Source organism: Armigeres subalbatus, chromosome 3, assembly GCF_024139115.2.
Source record: "Armigeres subalbatus isolate Guangzhou_Male chromosome 3, GZ_Asu_2, whole genome shotgun sequence".
NCBI classification, from domain to species: domain Eukaryota; kingdom Metazoa; phylum Arthropoda; class Insecta; order Diptera; family Culicidae; genus Armigeres; species Armigeres subalbatus.
This window is the reverse complement of record NC_085141.1, coordinates 125,773,099-125,790,308: the sequence shown is the minus strand read 5'-3', so window position 1 is coordinate 125,790,308 and position 17,210 is coordinate 125,773,099. Positions and strand designations below refer to the sequence as shown.

At 38.7% G+C, this 17,210-nt stretch overlaps 1 protein-coding gene across 7 annotated transcripts in view; it reads right to left on the bottom strand.

Moving 5' to 3' along the window:
• LOC134227992 (chitin synthase chs-2) overlaps positions 1–12,601 on the bottom strand; it is a 136,811-nt gene extending 124,210 nt beyond the window's left edge. For 5 of the 7 annotated variants that reach the window (XM_062709731.1, XM_062709729.1, XM_062709735.1 and 2 more), the window contains exons 1-2: positions 12,460–12,601; positions 2,004–2,383 (exon numbers count right to left, since the gene is read on the bottom strand). The gene's annotated coding sequence lies outside the window, so the exon portion shown is untranslated. Of the gene's footprint in view, positions 1–2,003; positions 2,384–12,217; positions 12,378–12,459 lie in introns of those variants that run through there. The other 2 variants (XM_062709733.1, XM_062709732.1) reach the window with 2 other exon arrangements.
• Positions 12,602–17,210: the final 4,609 nt, after the last annotated feature.

Here is a 17,210-nt window from a genome sequence, read left to right as displayed (position 1 = left end):
TTTCGTAAAAACCCATGGAAGCATTTTCAATGGAACTCCTGCAGGAAGTTCTAGAAGAATTCTCGAAGAATGTTTTAAAGAAATTGCTGGAAGAAGCTCTGAAGAAATTCCTTAGGAAAATTTGGAAGAAATCCCTTATGCAATCTCTGGAAGAATTTATTTGAAGAATTCATAGAATAATTGCCGAAGAAATTCATGAGGAGATATTCCTTTAAAAAATTGAAGAGTTGCTGAACAGTTCTTGAAGAAACTCCAAATGGAATTTCTTGAGAAATTTATTAAGAAATATCCGGAGGAATCGCTAAAGAAACTTCCGAAGGAATCCCTTAACGATTCTCCTAAGGAATTCTTAACAACATTTTTCGTAGAAATTACTGAAACAATTTTTTTGTATGCATTCCATAAGGAATTTCCTGAAGAAATTCCTGAAGGATTTTTTGAAGAAATCCGTAATGGAATTTCTGAAATAATTTTCGGAGAAATTTTGAAAAACATTTTCGGAAGAATACATGAAGTAATTTTTTATTGAAACTTTTCGGAGGAATATCTGGAGGAATTTACTAGGAAATATACCAAGTGGTTTTGGCGCTTTAGGGATGTATTCAAACCTTCACAAAAGCTTATGTGCCACAACAAACACAATTTGCGAGTCACCTACAGGCAGTGTTGTCTTACACTCTGTGCAAGAAATTCTGCCCTTTGATTTTACTCCATCAAACGATGGACATTTAGAAAATTCAAATAGCCTTCTATTAGTTGCACTTACTTAGTTAAGATTGTAAAATCGTTTGGATGGAGAAAAATCATAGAGCAGAATTTTTTGTACAGAGTGTAGGACAACACTGCCTACAGATTTAGGTGCCCGACTAAATGAGGTTTTGGCTTAGACGAATTCCAAAGACCATTTCAACATTTTTTGTATTATTCTACTTAGTAGATTAAATCTACTAGATACAGCCTAATTCAAATTCACAACTAATCAACCAATTAATTCATTATCCAATGTTTGTCACTGTCTTAGAGGCACCATCACTTGAGGTAGATTTGAAATTGAATTCTGACGAGTTCCACCTGAACAACATTCTAACAACTAACTAACAACAACAATCATAACACGAGTTTAGTACTATTCCAATCAATTCCACCACGTTGTATTGTCTTACAAATACGTATTTCGTCTCTGTAAGGCCATTTTCAGTGAATCTTATTTTACTCGACTCGACTCAAGTTAATTGATTTTTTTATTGCGATTAGTCATCGGCGTGGCAAAATTATGATCGGCGGCGCGCCGACCCAAAATCGCCGGCGGCGGCGGCGTGAGTAAAACCACCGGCGGCGGCGGCGCGGCGCGGCGGCGCACAGGTCTAATTTGAAGAAGTTCACTCATTATGGGGACACTTGATCCCTGATTAATCACCCATTCAAAAATTTTGCGAAACAAATTTTTGCTTTTGTATATCTAATCCTTTGTGGATTTGACTAATTTGACCAAGGGTTCTTTCGAAAAAAAATTCATTGTGTAGATATCATAATAATGGACGACGTTTACCTACTGATTTTTAACCTATATTTAAAAAGTACAAAAATGTTTGAAATTGATTCTCGGGGTTTTTACAAAATTCTTGTTGGAAAGTAATTTTTTGAAAAGGTAATTTTTTTTCTTGAGTAAATAAATTATTGAGAATTACTCCCATAGAAAAACAAGTCCATGAATAAGAATTTGATTTGCTTCTCATTTTCGTGATTGTTTTATAGTAGTGAGCAAGCATATTAGTAAAAAGAAGCGTCTAGAAGCGACGAGATGAATATATGTTCATTGAGATGGAAATTTTCCGTGTTTGTATATAAACTTAATTATTTTATCTCGCAATTTTTTAATATTTTGCTAAAATTTACTGAAATTTATCAAATAATCAAAATGCAAACCGCATAATTAACGTTACTTTTCCTGGAATATCAGTTTTTAATTTCATCCCCATCCTGTTATCCACCCACCGACTTACCTTAGCAACGCTTGCTCCAAACCTAAAATCCTACTGCTTCGTTACCAATCGATCGTTTGATTTTTCATAAGGCTGACCTGGCCACTGCTCTCGTTCCTATCTCCACGATCTGACCCTCCTTAGCTGGCTATTAGTTTCCTTTAACGTAGTCGACTGCTCCGGTCTCAGTTTGGCACAAAATTTTCTACACTTTTCCGCGATCCACTCTGTCAGGGCTACCTTCACCAATCAACGAAGCGCGCGCACTCCTATATTTTCGCACACCACTCGGCTCGGGCGCTCGTTGCTCTACTGCAAGCAACCACATCGACTACTGAACGCTACTATACGACCTTATTCTCCTTTCACTGAGCAATAGTGCTGCTGGGCTGATGGTGCCGCTATCAACGCGTCAAAGAGAAGTTGTTTTAGAATGGTCAGATTTTAGGATATTTGATCGAATGACAAAAAAATTAAGACAGATTTTGAATCTTCCAACCATGAAAACAAGAAATTGATTATCGTTGTACAATTAAATGTATTTTATTAAAAATATCATGAACCCTGACTCAAATCACTTTTCGCGATGCTGACTGTTGCTATATGTTGTTTAAAGCGCTATCACATTTTGCGTCTGGTGGGTCTCGGAGTGGTTTGTTGGAATCGTTGCGAAAACATATAAACATAAACAGACTTGAAGTCTCAGTTGGTACGAATCGCATAAGATGCATCAGTGAGGAAAACTGTTCCAAAGAAAAACAGTGTGCACACTGCTATTGCAGAGGCATTATGGAGAGGCGAAAGCCAACATATGATCCGAGCGAACAAATGTGAGTGAGCTACAGCACGAAGAACGGATTAACTTGGCATGGGCAGCATTCGGCTTACTAATATTGTGGCCCCCCAAGTTAACTACTACGCGGACATTATGCTTATGAGAGAGAGACCTTAGCCTCCCCATACGACGGAGTATACAGTCACTTCGGTTTACAGTGAGTGTCGGAAATTGTGGATGGTGGTTGTGGCGCGACTTCGACGAGATGGAAAGAGCAAGCAAGCCGGTTCAGCAGGTTTCGTTAGTTTATGTCGACGGCGGAAACTTGCACTTTTTAAATTAATGATCAGGTTTGATTAGTGGTGCGCTTCTGCAACTAGTAAACATGGTGCAAGCAACTAGGTTTAGAGATGGAAAATGGAACTAATTTCCTTCATTGGTGAAGCAAGTGTTGCAAACGGTTTGGTTTGTTATGTGCACATGACAATTTCACTCCCCATCTAAGCTACTTAAACAGACAGTGGTGGAAATATGAAGTAGATTACTAAGTGAATCATTCCTCCGAAATTGAACATATGATGTTATCTGTTAAGATAATCTTGTCTGTGTCCAAAAAATATATTTAGTTACCCTTCTTCTACATTTACTATCATCGTGTCTCAGTGTTTATTAAGGACTTCCAGGTTCCACAGTTATTAAATGTGAGGGTATGGACCAAGTACCATTTACGATTTGTGTAGCATATGGTTCTATGTCCATGGGAATTGCAAAAATAATCAGTACCGGAACAATATCTACACGACACCGGACCGGAGTACGAACCAAACCATTTTTCGCATGAATTGCTTTGTAGCTTCACGCTAACTTTCACCTACTCAGTCTTCTTCTCTTCATTGGCATTACATCCCCACTGGGGCATTGCCGCCTGGCAGCTTAGTGTTCATTGAGCACTTCCACAGATATTAACTGTGAGATTTCTGTGCCAAATTACCATTTTTGCATTCGTATACCATGAGGCTAACACGATGATACTTTTATGCCCAGGGAAGTCGAGACAATTTCCAATCCGAAAATTCTATAGACCGGCACCGGGAATCGAACCCAGCCACCCTCAGCATGGTCTTGCTTTGTAGCCGCGCGTCTTACCGCACGGCTAAGGAGGGCTCTACTCAGTGATTGTGTAAAATTGTATTGCTCTTTCTTTCTATCCCACGGACATTTTATTCAACTTCCGTCAAAAGGAGGACAACTCAAAACTATGAGTAATCCTGCTTTTGAAGGGAAATTGAGTAAAATTTCCGTGGGAGGAAAAGAGATGGCAATATAATTTTACTCAGTCACTGAGTAGATGAAAGTTAGAGTGTACGACACTTGCTGCTAAGCTTCAAAAGGCTTCAAATCTGTACCAAGTCTGAAGCGTCCGAAAAATTAAGGCGTTGCTGTTAATGTTAATTGATATTTTGTTGTTTGGCATAACGTGTCATAATGATTTTCGGTAAAATCACGAGATGAAAACGTTGCAGAGGAAAAAAAATGTTGTTGACAAATTTTACGGATGTCTGTCATTATCACCCTTCAAAATCGTAAAGCTTTGTCGGAACATTTCGTTTGTCGCTTAATTTGCGTGCGCATCGAGTCGACTTTGATGAGATGATAATCATTCTGGAAAAAAATATTGTACAACTTTGTCCAATGAAGCAATGCCCTAATTTCATTTTATTAAATTACATTACATATACATTTTTTTACATATACATTTTATTAAATGTACCGACTTGTCATGAAATTATCAAAATGTCACAAGATGTCGCAACATGATGTCATTTGACATTAGTTTTTGTTCTCACACAGTAGATTTACGATTTGATGCTATGTTTTGTTAGACAGTGATAAAGGATAGTAACAAGGCAGGTATTTGCGTCCATCGTCGTAGGGGCTAAAACCAACGAAAGCAACGTCCATCCGTTAGAACGCTATTCCAGAGCTTACGATTTGGTACGGATGAGTTTGACAAAAAAGTGTCTCTTTTATTGGTTTCCGAGACTATGACGAAAAGATGATAATGCCTGCCTGAACCTTAATTTGACAAATTAGTAAACTGATGGGGCCTTCGTTAGCCGTGCGTAAAGATGCGCGGCTACAAAGCAAGACCATACTGAAGATGACTCGGTTCGTTTCCCGGTTCGGTCTAGGAAATTTTCTCAACCTCCCTGAGCTGCATGATATGCGAATGCAAAAATGGTGACTTGGCTTAGAAATCTCGTTAAGAAAATTATTTTGAGCTTTTTAGTGGAATGTCTTCACTTGTCATAAGACGAGTTTGTACAATCCCATTGAATTCCACCACTTAATTGTATCTTGACAGATACGTATTTCGACCTCAACAGTAAGGCCGTCTTCAGTGTCTAGTACTTGACTCGAAGGAAAAAGGGGTTAGAAATCTCGCAGTTAATAACTGTGGAAGACTTTAATGCACACTGCGAGGCAACAATGTACCATAGTGAGAGATGTATTGTCAATAAGAAGAAAAAGAAACTGATAGAAACTAACATTTGCCACCACTGAACACACTAGTATGGGTCAGTAAAGAATTTATCATTCTATTCAATATCAATCTTCGTTCGAGGATGGCGACAACTTTGGATCTGAAACTTTTATTTGCTTCCTTATCATGTATATTGTTTGGACTATATTGAAGACTTATTTGCTAATCATTATTGTATTTAAGTGCATCGAATTTAGGCATTACTGTTACTTATGGGGAGGTAGATAACAGCAAGCCATGCACCCGGGATGGTTGCTTTTGATTTTACTGTCACGTTTTTGTTCGTTTCCACAAGAAATTGATTTTGCTGATGTCTATATTTTGTATATGTAATAGAAGAAATTTACGCGTTTGGTGACCTTCAATAAAGTGTATTTGTTAATTAAGTGCGCGAAATCGTTTGTGTAGTTTGAATACGGGGATGTCTTTGGTAAAATGTGTGTGGCAGAACTACATGGATGAATAAAAAATACCCCAGAAAAGCTCTGGAAGCGTTTAGTGAATTGTTCGGGGATACTAGAAATGGTCTTCGCTTATTCAGTTCATTTATCCGGAATTGGATAATTTAGTGAAATTGATTCAATATGTTTTTATATGATTTCAAAACCAACTAAAAAAAAATTAAATGGATTTAAAAATTCAGAAGTTTGTTTATAGATCCATTAACGATTATGTGATTGATAATGGTAGTATAAATAGGCGGGACTTATTGCAAGTGAAAGTAATCTCGGACTGGGCGTGAGCTACGAGGCAATCTTGAATAGGTCGTTGGGAACTGCACTAGAGCTAACACCTCCTAGCTCCCGGGCTAAAGCTGACTTTATTACATACAGTTTTCTTCCATAATACCACTGCCAGACAGTGGAAGTTAGATTGTAGATACACACACTGTTAATATGGGGAGGTGGCATAAAAGTTAGCCTTGCGAGAAAAGGGCTCTTTCTGAAATTATGTAACGCTAAATTTGATGATTTTGGAGCCCCACCCTCCCCCTCGTAGCACTTTTTGTATGGAAGTTAAGTGTTTTTGTATGGATCGTAACACGCGTCCTAATTCCCTCCCTCCCCCTAGAGCGTTAAGTAATTTGTGAAAGACCCCAAAGGCCTAGGATTGGAGATGACGAATTCGTTTTTCGTTCCGATCTAGGATGTTTTTGAGTGGGGAACATTATCGGCCTTCACCCTTGCAAATATGTTTTCCATTTTTCTGTTAAAAAGTTCATTCTTTTTTTGGAAAATGGCGTATACGTCACTTTTTCTGATTACGTCATTACATATGGACACAGACACTGGACAGAAAATTTGATCGCAGTAAGCTTTGCGCGCGGTCGGTTGTGTTCAGTGTTTTTTGATGACGTATGTTTCGCTTTTTGTTGCGCAGATTTTTTCATAGTTTAGCTACGCCACCAGTAAACATGATTCATCCGGTCTGATATTTCGGGACTCGTAGGAATCAGAGTAATGTGTGTTTGTTGCGTGTTGAACAGTTTGGCCAAAATAGTACGGTTGTGTCAATTTTATTGGTTCTGTTCTGCCGGATTTTTGAGTAGGGACCGTCCGCAAGTGAAGTATGTGCCAGGCAGCTTTTTCCCATAGTACCACTGCCGACCAGTGGGGGTTAAATTGAATACCAAACACACATACAGTCAACCCTCTATGAGTCGATGTTCTATGACCCGATATCGGCCGAAAGAGTCGTTTTGCCGAAAGGGTCATTTGACTGAATGGGTCATTTGGCCGAAATGGTCATTTGGTCAAAAGGGTCGTTTGGACGAAAGGGTCGTTTGGTCAAAAGGGTCATTAGTCGAAAAAGTCATTTGGCCGAAAGGCTCGTTTGGCCGAAAAGGTCATTTGGCCGAATAGGTCATTTGAAAAGTGAGAAATTAGGAATGACAAGAGAGACGTCTCACTTCTCACTCTTCATTTTTCTTTTCTTACAGTAAAAAGTGTGAAGCGCGAAGAGGGCAGTGAGACGTCTCACTACTCACTTCGCACTACTCACGTTTTACAGCAAGAGGATAGAAATGAGGAGTGAGAAGTGAGACGTCTCGCTTCTCACTCCTAATTTCTTACTTTTCAGATGACCTATTCGGCCAAATGTCCTATTCGGCCAAATGACCTTTTCGACTAAACGACCTTTTCGGCCAAATGACCCTTTCGGCCAAATGACCCTTTCGGGCAAATGACCCTTTTGATCAAATGACTCTTCCGGCCTCGTGGCAAATTAAGAATAAATAAGCTTCCTGTACTAACGGAGACATTTCAAATGTTGACATACCTACCAGCTAGATAAATCAGCATTACATACATTAATTTGATATTGGTGGCTAGTTTTGTTTTCCATGTAAGGGTATGCTAGAAAACTTGCCCAATAAGATTGTACGACAATTCCCCGAAAACCAATTCCCCGAATGCAATTTCCCCGAATGTAATTTCCCCGAATGTAACAATTCCCCGAATGCAATTTCCCCGAATGTAACAATTCCCCGAATGTAACATTTCCCCGAATGGAACAATTCCCCGAAAATAAAATACCTCTTGCATTACATTATCTCGCAATCGACTGTATGCGTCCGAAAAAAGCAGCGTTCAAAGATACGTTCAAGAGTGTCTTATTGGAGATTATCAGCTGAATGGCCTTTGGTAGTAATTGTAATTCTTGATTCTCCAAGATGTGTTGTTGAATTATAAAGTTATCAGAGTACAGTGTTTCTATCTTCGGAATCAAACTCCTGTCATGTATATACCTTCTTCAAATATATAAGGCAATAGTGGATGTGAATCCTTGTAAACAAAAATAATGCGTTTAACAGGAAAGAGGCAATGGTGAACGTGATTCCTTCTTTAAAAAGAATGCATCTGCTCGGAATAATGCAATGGTAAATGTGTCCCTTCTTCAGTGGGTGTTTCACGAGATAATGAATGTTATTATTCGTTCTTTAATAACATGTATCTTCCCTGAATATGATAATGGGGGATGTGATGCATTCTTTAAAAGGAGGCATTTTTACAAAATAAAAAAATGGTAGATGTGGTCCTTCAAAAATAGGCGTTAGCTGAGGATGAGGAATGAGGATAAGGACTAATCTGATCTCTTATTTTGATGCAGGCGAAATTTGCCAGAATAAGGAAAAAAATATATAAGATCCCTTATTACACAAAATGTATTGAATGTATTATATTTCACCGAAAAACATTTTGCCGTATTCATTTTCTCAATATAGCATTAGGCGGGCTAATATAACAGCAGTTTTAAAACATATAATTGCTTCATATCAATCATTTTTTATACCTGGCAAGCGTGCTACTTGCTTAGTAAACGAATTATCTCCTCTTTTTGATTTATTACGGACAGAATTTTTGTCTCGAGAGGCCTTAATTTTTTTTTTAATTAATTTAAAGGAGCTATTATCTTCTCCATTCTCATTACACCGGGCATACGCAATCATTTAAAGAAGGCGTTGTTTCATTCTTTCACTTTTTCCAGACAAACGAGTTCATTTAAAGAAGGGGCTATCTATCCTCTTTGCCTTATACCGGGCAAATGTGTTCATTTGATAAAGACATTATCACTTTCTTTCCCCTAATACCGGGTGATGCAATCATCTAAAGAAGGAATTATCTCCTACCGTCTTCTGATACCATTCCCTTGGCTTTAAACCGGGCAGATACGTTCATCATACCGAGTAAACTTATTAATTTAAAGAAAGCAATACTGCCGCTAACCGCAAGTCGAGCACATCTGTACATGGGCCTCCATATACAGATGTGCTCGACTTGCGGTTAGCGGCAGAATATCTCCTCACTTCGTATTATACAGATCAAATGCATTAATTCAAAGATAGGATTGCCTTCTTTCAGCGCATTGTCTTCATCTTCAATGGTTTTACATTCTATCTGAAACATGGGCTGTTTTTCATGTTAGTGTTCTTTTATTATTTCCACAGTTATCGAAAGCGTTCCGGTACCTGCCAGTTGCATGAATGTCTTGTGTAGCAAGTACAATGGATATACTGTGCACAAGGAGCTGAAAATGCTTCCCACCCTGAAGCATCTTAGGCCGCACCGAGAATCGAACTCGCAACCTCCGGAACGGCAATCATACGCCTCAAAAAGAAGGGAGATGCATTCGGGGAAATGTTACATTCGGGGAATTGTTACATTCGGGGAAATGTTACATTCGGGGAATTGTTACATTCGGGGAATTGTTATTCGGGGAAATTGCATTCGGGGAAATTGCATTCGGGGAATTGTTATTCGGGGAATTGTCGTACAATCGCCCAATCGTCCCTTTTATTAGGCAAGGAATTCGTATTCTCTCATGCGTTATAAAAAGATTTTTTTTTTGAAAATTTCATTTTTTCGCGCACTCCCACAACGCTCATACATGCAGACCTCATTTATGTTTAGCAAGCTGAATCTATTGATAGCATTATGGAGCTCCAGGCCTTCTATAAGGCGATATGGCCTCTTCCTTGACAGGACTGATGCATGCTTTAAAATAAAGAATCAAAGAAATGAAAAATGCACCTTGCATCGAACCGAGCAAATGCTTGAATTGAAAGAAGCAACTATATCATCCTTTTCTTTCTGCTGGACTTTCTGCCATCCATTGACAGAAGGGATCATATCTTCCCTCGCCTTAATCCGAGCCAATTCATGTATTTGAATAAGGAACCATATCGTCTTATGCCATCTACCAGGCAAAGGACCATATCTTCTTTTGCCGTATGTCGCGAAGATGCATCCTTTGAAAGAAGGGATCATATACTACCTCGCTTTTAAGCGAGCAAATGTCTGAATTGAAATGTCACTTACAACCCCTCTGCTTCTAACCCCCTCAATTAATAAAATAGCTTTTGTTCTTGAGCACTTATAATTTTGCTATTCGAGCTTTCGTTTTTCGTAGTTTGTCTTGGTCAACGACTATGTTGCTACTGACCTAAAGGTAAAATGTTGTTGAGTGTAAAAAGCAGATGGTAAAAATTTCATGAAGTCTACCAATGTTCCTTCAAGCAGTGGTTTGATACAATCTTTAATCCAAAACAAAACAACTTAAAGTATCTCTCTTATAAATTTCAAGCGACAATAATTATAAATAATTGAAGATACTATGCAGAGTTCCGAAATCGGTGATTTCACTATTATGCCAAATGACCATTATGCCAAACGGCCGTTATGCCAAACGACCTTTATGCCAAACGGCGTTATGCCAAATGACCTACCAGCCTTCTCCAGAATGTCTGCATGAAATTCTTCTGAATTTCCAAGGCAATTTCTTTGTAATTTCCACGTAGAATTATTTTAAATATCCACCTGATTTTTTTTTCTGAATTTCTACGAGAGATTGTCCGGAATTTCTACGAGAAATTCTTCAGAACCTTCACAGGAAATTTTTGATTTAACACGGAGGAAATTTTTGGTTTTTTTTTCAAGCGACTTTGTTGAAACGCAAATTTGTTAGAACTTTCAATGGTAACTGTTTGAAAGTTCTGCTGGATTTCCACGATTTTTTCTTCAAAAATTCCACATTTTATTAATATCCACACAAATATAGACGAAGTGGTTTTCTGGTTGAATTGCTTATTTAAAAGCAGACTTCATTATGGAAATATTCAATCTTATGGCACAAATCGTGTACTATTTCAAAATTTTGATTTATTTGATCCAGTACTAACTGTTAGAAAAAAAAGTTAGTGATGCATATTCAAGATTCAAAATCAATTTGCCTTGCGCAATTTGTATCACTTCTGATTTTTCTGTAAAATCTCATAAATAATGTTTACCCGGAGTTGTAACAATTTGTTATTGAATAATGTAGACCCCCACAAATTTGATCAGGTGGGGAAATTGTGGATCAGTGGCGTGAACAATTTAAGACAGCAGCGCGCCGATGAAAACATGTCGGCGTGATGCCGAAAACATCGTCGGTGGTGACGGCATGGCGTGTTGGCGCACACCTCTACTCCTTTGGGTGGATAATCGCATGATTTCCGTTTACCGAAAAGTAAAGTCGAAACACTAGTTAAATTAATAATTTAATTTACTTTAAATTGTGTTTCAAACAAAATTTTATCAATGTTAGCTTCATACGTTTCAGCAGTTAGAAATTTTAACATCAACTTGAATCCAGTTTAAAGCAGACTTTATTTGAAAGACAGTTGAATTTAATTGCAAAACATTCTGTCTTATACTTAGGAAGGCATTAAGTTTACCGGCGAAAAATATACGTAGAGTCTCATCATTTGGTATTCTATTTTCCAGGGGTGGATAAAAATGCCATATGCTAATAATGTGCTTTAATGACCCTAATTTGAAGCTCTTAAAGCCATACGAACATTTTAATTTCAAGGCTCCAGAGTAGAAGAAAACCATTCAATGTCGTACGTTAGTGAAAGAGAAACAATCCAATTAGATCAAAATGAATTGACCTTCAGTGTTTACATTCTAATTCCGAAAAACATTTTCCAATGCGTCGAATCTCAACAACCTTCGCGGTCCACAATATCCGTCACTTGCTGTACCGATATGCAATTGCTGCCTCCATTTGAATACACCCAAACACAAAACAGTTTTGGTAGTTGTTTCTTAGTGTATTTCTTTTCACCACTTCTCATTGTGCACAGACATGTACCAACTTCGCTTTATCCCCCCAGTGGCTCGGCTTATTTATGGTCTTTTTCATTTGTCACTCGGTTTAACACTCATCAGCCATGGAACGATGTTCTCACAATTTGTCATTTTTGCACAAAATTTCCCTCAACTTCTGTGTGTCATAATTCCAAATTATTCACGATTTACTAACGATGTCTCAATTCCACCACCAGTTCCATTTCCAATCAAACCAACCGAACCACACAACCCAACGACGGCACACATATCCGTTTCTTTGCACTAAAAAGGTGAAGGTTTTGACATTTGAGAAGTGCTCCAATCTTTATTGCTTTTGCCTCGCTGCCTGCACAAATCGTAGCTCCCGAATTGGTCGTTCTAATTCTTCTGGTTTGCATCCGATCATGCTTAGTTTTTCCGCGCCTTCGTTTAAAAAGTGAAAATATTTTTTTTTCACTTCGTTGAATAGTCGCGAAAAAACAGTGCACTGGATTCCTCACGGAGGCGACGTAATCCACTTTCAAGTTGCCACCACAGTACACACACCTTGGGCTCCAAGCAAGAGGGGACGGCCGGAGTTGACGGGGAGTCGACAGCGACGTGTTGGAGACTGTTCAGCTACGCGTAACGCGACGACGACGACGAGAGCGATCTGCAAGCGACGACGGCATGCAGCCAGGGTTCGTTGTCTACTGAACGGAGAAATCTCCGAGACTTCTTGTGCATACCATTTTGCGCTCGAACGATCCACGCGGAGCGCAGTGGTCGGTAGCAATTGAAGTTGGACGAATTCAAGAAGTGAACATCTTTTCCTGTAATTTGTAAATTCTGTGTATTTTTCGAAAAACGAATAGATTCAAAGCAAAATGCAAAGTTGGACCAAATATGATTGATAAATTTCGTTTGAAGTTTGTTCAGTATAGTTCGCTAAAATGCGCTTCCAAATTGGATTATATTACACAATGGTAAGTTAAACAAAACCTGAGGCTGGATTTCACGCGTTCAATTATCAACTAAACTGTGTAAACTTCTTCTTATTGGCATTACATCCCACACTGGGACATTGCCGCCTCGCTGCTCAGTGTTCATTCAGCACTTCCACAGTTACTAACAGCGAGGTTCCTAAGCCAAGTTACCATTTTTGCATTCGTATATCAAGAGGCTAACACGATGATACTTTTATGCACAGGGAAGTCGAGACAATTTCCAACCCGAAAATTTCCTAGACCGGCACCGGGAATCAAACCAAGCCACCCTCTGCTCAAATATTATTCCATCTATTTTCAAAGGTGCAGGATTTAAAATCCTTTTGCTTTTTTCTCGCAGATTAGTATTTCTCTAGGATTTCTCACAGTTTGTATTATTTGCAAAATTGTTATGTATGTAATTACAAACTTGCATTTGTATACTATAAAAGTCGTAAAAATTGTCAACCCGAGAAATTTCTGGTCCATGCTGAAAATAAAGCTCTACTATATTCAGTTTGAACTAAAGAAGAATTCAAACCTCATGATCAGGGAATCAATATTCGAGCAACGCCTAACAATATACCCTTTGTCGTCAACAGAGTTTGTTACTGACAAACGCAGCTCGCAACAAGCCTTTATCAGAACCCAAACACAATATGACAAGAATCATTTGCCTTGCATGCTCTGATATTTCCGAAAATACGATGCTAATTTTGTAATCATAATTAGATTCTCGAATATTTCCATAAAAGCAGCAACTATGATGGCAAAAAAACGAAATTAGCTGTGGAGATAATGCAAAATAACGGAATGAAAAGTTAGCAATAAAATTGTCTTTTTTTTTGTTGCTGACAAAAATTTTCGGATCTTTGTCATTATTATCTCCGACAAAAACAAAGCTTTGTCGTTGGTTCTCTTTTGTCGCTTGTTTCGCTTGCGCATCGAAGAAAAATTGATTCCCTGCTCATGATGCCAAAATTCGATCGAAAATTCTCTTTACATTACTTCGAAGGCCCGTCACTGCGTAACGGCGCGTCAGAGCGGATCAAGCTAATGTTGCCGCCGCGCTGTTGTTGTTGCTGCTGCTGCTTCGGTGACGGGGATTGTGGGGAGCCCGAGCGATCGCGCTCTCCCCAAGACAGTCAGTGAAAGAAAAAAAAAGAACTAAGGCCGCGCTTCGTGCTACATGGCTGCTGGCTGGTACACGTTGCAAAGGACAGCCCCAGCAGAGCAGCAGCTGAGTCGACGTATAGCCACGCTGCATTGCATGGAGATTGTTGTGATTTGGTTTTCTACAGCCATGCCGTGAAGGTTATACTCGCTTGGCTGTAGTCTGGCGGGTAGGACGTGTGTGCTCATTTGAACGGTCAGTTTTGGGACGAAATCGAGCGTAACGTCACATAGTGAAACATATAATCCATCAATATCTTTTTCGATAATCTTGTGATAGTTCGTGATTTTGCGTTTGTTTGCTCATCTAATTATGCGTCTGTTTGTTTTAGAATATCCTTAATTATTGAGTTGGGGAACATTCTTTATGATTAATGTTTAACTGGAACTGGTACATAAAAACTTGTGCAAAAAGATTATGAGTTTGATACGAAAGTTGTGTCATACACTTTTGGAAGAATCACATATTCTGGGACAAAAATGTCTGTTATTTGAACGTTTTGATAGCTGTGAACCCGCCGGACTATAGTTGAGCAACCAAAGTGAAGGTTGGTCGCGCGTTGGCCAGCGGTGAGAGAACGCGAGCGAAGAGAAATTCACGCCGCGTGTAGGCATCGAATAGAAGAGCTTTTGTTTAGCAAAGGCTGATATGCAGCGATTTGAATGCGGTCTCTCTGAGTCACAATGGTGATGATGGGTTCGATGGAACGTAGTGATGATATCAAAAGCTTGAAGGACAATTGAAGTGAAATTGTTGAATAGGAAGCATGATTCAATTTAGTTCAAAAGTTTCTGCATGCTTAATCATGTAGGCATCAACATGAGTGTATACATTGAATTGCATAGTATTGGATAACTTCTTCTTCTTCTTCTTGGCATTACATCCCTGGTATTACATTACTGGGACAGAGCCGCCTCGCAGCTTAGTGTTCATTAAGCACTTTCACAGTAAGTAACTGCGAGGTTTCTAAGCCAGGTTACCATTTTGGCATTCGTATATCATGAGGCTAGCACGATGATACTTTTATGCCCAGGGAAGTCGAGACAATTTACAATCCGAAAATTGCCTAGACCGGCACCGGGAATCAAACCCAGCCACCCTCAGCATGGTCTTGCTTTGTAGCCGCGCGTCTTACCGCACGGCTAAGGAGGGCCCCTCAGTATTGGATAACACCGCACCGAAATAATCAAGGATCTCATTAGGTTGGTGGTTAAAGATAAGACTATTTTATTTCCTGGGAGTAGTGTAGAGTCATTATAAGCATATTTTAAAAGATAAATAATAAATTTAGTTTGATTTTTTTTTCCCTTTAACCGGTTCAATACGGATATGTATGATCCAAAAATAAAAACAAAAGTGTAAATTTTGATAAGAAAATTATTTTGAGCTTTTTAGTAGAATGTCTTCACTTGTCATAAGACGAGTTAATACAATCCCATTGAATTCCACCACTTAATTGTATCTTGACAGATACGTATTTCGACCTCAAAAGTAAGGCCGTCTTTAGTCTCTCGTACTGAGTCGAGTCAAGTACGAGACACTGAAGACGGCCTTACTTTTGAGGTCGAAATACGTATCTGTCAAGATACAATTAAGTGGTGGAATTCAGTGGGATTGTATCAATTCGTCTTATGACAAGAAAAGTGTAAAATTTAGATTTAGGAGATAGAGTTTAGCTTCTCTTCGGCAAAATTGTTCAAAATTCGTTGTTCTATCCTGGAAAAAAATTAACATGGGTAGTTATGAGCAGATTTTGGTTTATCAAAGGCAGATGATGTGTTTTTGAGTTGTGATCTTGCTGTTCTAAGAATATACGCAAGGGTGGCTCAAGTTGGTATGGAATAATTTGTTACAAATTTGCTGATAAACCGTATATCCTGTTCTGTTTGGTACAATGATGCTCTGGACAAAATCTAAGCCAAATCGATCAACGTTTGGGCGGTGCTAAACTCATTACCAGTTTATATGGAAAATTGTATGGGGAAACATTGAAGACCAGTAATTGGAGTTAGATGGCATCATTCACGATGGAGAGCTATGATACTTATTCAGTTCTTGAAGAATTAACTACTGAATTAGAAAAAATATTTGATCTCTTTCAGTGGAATGTCTTCAACTGTCTAAGTCGAGTTTAGTCCATTTAAAACGTAGTAGAATTAAATGTAAAGTACTAAACTCGTATTGGTTTAGCTATAAGCAAAGTTATAAGCATTTCTTTTTTTATTTTTTATTAGCATAGAACGTTTGAATAATTTCAAAAATTTGGGCGTTATTTTGGAATCTCGACTGATGTGCAATTCGTACGTTTTAGGTACCTACATGTATACCTATAGCGTCGATACACTTAACCTGGCGTATTGTAGAGCTCCATAATCGTCATTCTTGGGTGATGTTCCTCTAGTTTCCCCGAACGTTTAGGGTTCCCAGGTCAGATTTCACACCCTGCAGCCAGCGTGTTTGTAGCCTTCCACAAAGTCGCCTGTTTCGATGTGGATTTCTGTTGAATATTGTTTTCGCTATTCTTTATTCCGACATTCGCACGTATTGTCAAAAAAAAAAGAAGAAAAAAACGACTGAAGGCTGCCGCATTTGATACGATAATTTTCTTTGTACGCCACCATAATCTTGTCTGTAAGCAAATTGAAAAACTGAGTGTCGATATAATATTCACAAGGTGTGTGTGTGTGTGTTTTTTTTTTAAGAACACCGGAAATGGCTTGCGGTCATGCAATCACAAAGTGAGTAGAGTATATATTTGAAACCGTCGATATGTAATTCAAATTTATAAAACTATTTTACTACTTGTTTATTGCGTTGAATGATTGGGTTTTCAATGAATTTGTTAAGTAGGTATCCAGAAAATAAAAACCAGTTTTGCAATTGAGTTTGACGCAAGCAGACGCGAAAAAAGAATCGTTCGATTAAATTGAAAGGCGATCGAGAGCTCCTAGGTTAGCTGGAAGCAGATTTGGAAGACGGACACTAAATTGGCGCAAGAGAGCAGAATTCAGAAGTACAAGCTCCCATATTTGTAGCAAGTTCTTACAAGCAAACTTCTAAGACGACGGCATCTGAAACTCAAGCTTCCGGATCATCCACGATGGCCTCATGCACGACCAAAAAAGGACTTTCGAAGGCATCATCAGCGTCCGGGTGAG